This window comes from Amphimedon queenslandica, unplaced genomic scaffold (assembly GCF_000090795.2).
Source record: "Amphimedon queenslandica unplaced genomic scaffold, v1.1 AMPQUscaffold_12861, whole genome shotgun sequence".
In the NCBI taxonomy this organism is placed as follows: Eukaryota; Metazoa; Porifera; class Demospongiae; order Haplosclerida; family Niphatidae; genus Amphimedon; species Amphimedon queenslandica.
Genome location: NW_003546903.1, coordinates 44,050 through 48,314, shown reverse-complemented (window position 1 = coordinate 48,314; position 4,265 = coordinate 44,050). Strand labels below are relative to the sequence as shown.

Genomic DNA, 4,265 nt, shown 5'->3' with positions numbered 1-4,265 from the left:
TAGACCACGTGTTGGACTTCTTCAGTTCTTCTCTGAGCTTCTTCTCGTTCTTTTGTTCCTTGACTTCCTATAGGTGATGACTCTGACTTATAACTCCTCAGAAATTGTCTCTCACTTGGCTGACCATATGGGTAAAGTTGAAGTTAGGCTTACTTTTATAGAGGATATGCGTGCTAAGTATATTCATTGCAAAATAAATGTATTCATTGCATACCGTAATAACTTTCAAGAAAAAAAATTAGTTCGTTGGACGTCAACTTTCCATTGGCAGCAATGGAGAAAAGATAGAAAAAGGCTTGGTACCAGAAAACCGCTCTGTATTTCTTGATAGCAATCTCTCAGGTGACTACTAGACCCCATTAGATCCTCAGGATGCTTTCTAAGCTTCCGAAAAAGGCCTCAAGAAGGTAGCAAGGCAAGAAAATGTGTTTCCCCCCATTGAACTCTTAATAAACTTGCATGGCGGCCAATTTACTGTGTGGGTTGGATATACGGTACTTAAAAGCTATGAATATACTTAGCACGCATATCCTCTATTGAAAATTGTTATACACCAAGAGATCAAACTTATGAACCTACATCAATGTCTTATTGTCAAGAATGGGGCAAGCTTAGTGATGCTTCATTTAACGGGAAAGGAGCTAATCCTAGCATGATTCAAGTCGCTGAAGACGTTGATTTGACTCTAACGACTAATACAGAGTCTCTGGTACAAGATGACGCCCCACTAAAGAAGCTGAGGCCTCAACACAAAATGGCCTCATTGTAAAAGAACCACTGGAGCAGTAAGTGTCCTTACAAGGATACTCTTGATGTTACGACTGAGGAGTCCCTAACAAGCTTGGAGTCTTAAGTGAAGTAAGTAAAGGATTGATTTACTTTCAAGTACTGTCACTTTAGTGTTGCAAAATTATAGTATTTAGTGTTTTTTAAAATTACCAGCTGTTTACGGCACTTTTCCATCAATGGAATTTTGAGTAGCGTTGTTATTTTTAATGTATGCCGTATTGCTAAAATAAAAGCACAATAATAATAATAATAATAACAATGTACTTTTCTTTCTCTCTCATTCTTAGTCTTTCTTATTAACAACAACTACATTTCTTATCTTTCTTACGAGGGATTTGTAACGAGCTTGGAGTCTTGAGAGAAGTAAGTAAAGGATTGATTTACTGATGGTCATGTACTGTCCCTTTTAATATTATAAAATTTTAGTATTTTAAAATTACCAACTATACGGTATTCATCTATGAATGGAATTTTGAGTAGAAGAGCTACATGTAAAAACTTGGCAGACTACGATTGACGGACATCAAGACAATAATTAGAATAAAATTAATAGTTTAATAACGTATAGTACCACTCTCTCTCTCTCTTTCTCCATCTTGTAGTTGATGTTTCAGAATTTGTTCAAGGGAAGGTGCTCATTGAAGTCATTGCCATTAGTTACAAGGAGCCACGCCCACATGAAACAGACGAGGGAGATGATGTTAGCAGGTGTTGTGTTGAAGCTAAAGTTAGTAATATATTGTGTGATGTAATTATGATGTCATGAACTTTTAGATAAAAATAAAGTTTTCTGTTGATAGTGTCAGTGCCTATATTGATTGCTCTTTTAATCGAATTTTACAGGTCAATCAGGTGCAAAAAATATTTTTAAACTAATTTTATATTACAATGTATTTTTTAAAGTATTCAGGAGGTTGACTTGACCTTTGTGGGTTCCCGTGACCTTTTGACCTCTTAAACTGAAGCACATATCATGACCCATAGGATTGACCACACCCTCTCTCTGCCTCTTGAACTTTTTTGCATTCCAACAAAACTACAGGCTAGGCAGCATAAGGTATGTTAAACACGTAGCATAAGTACAGTACATGTACATCAATATGCATCAGAAATGGGGATTTGTGAGCCATTTTTATACATTGGTCCAATTTTTGAACACCTTTTAAAAATTTTTTAAAAATTTAAACTTCATCTAAATCAGTTTAAACTTTCTACATAACATTAGTACATGCATGCATATCAGAAAAATTGTAAAAATTAAATTTTTTTTTTCATTTTTGACGAAATTTGCCAAATTCCTGGTACAGGATGTTGGCCTCATTTTTAAGCAATTTTTAAATTCATATAAAATCCAAACTTGATTGGAATCAGTTCAAACTTTGTACACAACATAGAAACATGTATTTGCATCTGGAACAAATATATAAAATGGAGAATTCTCTCCTTTTCATTTTTGACAAAATTTTAGACAAAATCCCTGTACTAGAGTACGGGATGTTGCCCCCATTTTTGAGTAACTTAATAACCCACTGACAAGAAGCTGCAGGAACATTATGCCAGAAATTCCATGGGAATCCCTGCATATTACCAATGCCATCTCTTTCAAATCAAGTATTAACTGAGAATGATGATGCAACATTATATCATTAACCATCTTTCAAGACTGATTCCCTAACTGATGATTTGTATTAACTGACTCAATTTATTACAATGTACTAACAACTAGCTGTTCTTGTTGCTACATGTACATGTACATACATGTATTGGTCTTATTTGGGCGGTGTGATTTTAAAGAATACACAACGCTATACAAAAATGGCTCCAAAATCACCCCCAGTTTTTATTACATTTTCTGATACATATTGATGTCCTTATGCTATGTAGAAAGTTTGAGCTGTTTCCAACAAATAATTTTAAAGTTATGAGCATTTTAAAAATCGGCCAATTTTTGAAAATTACCCAAGGCTATAGTATAGCCCATGCTTTTTTCCAAAAAATGGCTCCGAAATCACACCCAATTTTTATTACATTTTTCGATATGTATTGATGTCCTTATGCCATGTAGAAAGTTTGAGCTGTTTCCAACAAATAATTTTTAAGTTATGAGCATTTTAAAAAATCAGCCAATTTTTGAAAATTACCAAGGCTATAGCCCATGCTTTTTCCAAAAAATGGCTCCAAAATCACCCCCAATTTTATTACATTTTTGATGCATATTGATGTCCTTATGCTATGTACAAAGTTTGAGCTGATTCCGACAAATAATTTTTGAGTTGTGAGCACTTTTAAAATGAGTCAATTTTTAAAGAAGAGCAAAGGTTTGTTCTAAAAAATGGTTTCGAAGTCACCATAATTATGTTTTTTTAATTCTGGTGCATATTGAGTTTTGACCATTTTGAAACTGAGGCAATTTCTAAAAAGTGGTTCCAAACCATCTCTAATTATTGTGTCTTTGAGCTTTTTGACTGATTTACAAATTCCAACCCTTAAAATGCATTCAGTGCATTGCCACTGCAGTTAGTAACTTAGTACTGATCAATGTTGTACATATAGATGTAACAAGTTCCCTAAGGCCTGATTTATTATTAATATGTTGTAGGGTCTTGTTGGATACTTTACCATTGGGTTTGAGGTTCCCTCTTATCCTGTGTACTTCAGTACTAGTCCACAAGATACACCCACTCACTGGCATCAGAGGATATTCTTCCTCAATGAACCCATACAAGTTCAAACAGGTGGGTCTGGTTTAAGACTAATGTACTCATTACTGTCTATACTTATTAATTGGGTGAAGAACAAGTCAGTATATCAAATACTGTCTGTCTGTTTCTATGTACCAGTACATTACTCCTAATTATACATGTACATGTACGTTGATTATTATTGTTAATTATTTTATTATTATTATTAGGTGATCTATTACATGGTTACTGTAAGAGCAAGGATTGTTCAAGATCACTTGATATCAAGATACAGATGATGTTATTTCCACTCTCAAAAGAATCCCAAGTACCAGAACACATGTACACTATCATCATGTGTGTTTAGTTTGTCTTCGGAATTAATAACATTATTGTTAAACTCTTTGCTAATTAATATTAAAAAAAATTATTTAAAACAAGCAATAATAATGAAGCAAATCAATTATATTAAACATCAATGTTAATATTAAAATCAAATCCCAGTTCATTCCTAATAGCTTCAATCCAGTCTTCACCTAAAGCTATTGCTGCATCAGCATAACTGCCTCTTACAGCAATGAATGAGCTTAAGAACTTTTGACAGTGCTCCTGCACTTGAGATAACTTCCTTTTAAAACTAAGACTAGCCTTGAACTCTGTAATAAACTTTTCCATGCTACGAGTCTCTCTGACTTCATCACTAATAAGATGAGCTGCATATAACTGACTGGCAAGATCTGAGAGAGACGTCTTAAGAGAATTAAGTGCAGCATAATGAGATACAAGAACATCATC

At 33.9% G+C, this 4,265-nt stretch overlaps 1 long non-coding RNA gene across 2 annotated transcripts; it reads left to right on the top strand.

Annotated features, from left to right (window-relative positions):
* The first annotated feature begins 463 nt into the window (after positions 1-463).
* LOC109586477 (uncharacterized) lies at positions 464-3,910 on the top strand. 2 transcript variants are annotated; one of them, XR_002187052.1, is made up of 7 exons: positions 464-858; positions 1,077-1,152; positions 1,216-1,516; positions 1,564-1,641; positions 1,700-1,846; positions 3,389-3,524; positions 3,701-3,910. It is a non-coding gene; the product is annotated as an uncharacterized LOC109586477 (long non-coding RNA). The 2 variants fall into 2 exon arrangements; XR_002187051.1 differs by having other exon boundaries at positions 1,693-1,846.
* Positions 3,911-4,265: the final 355 nt, after the last annotated feature.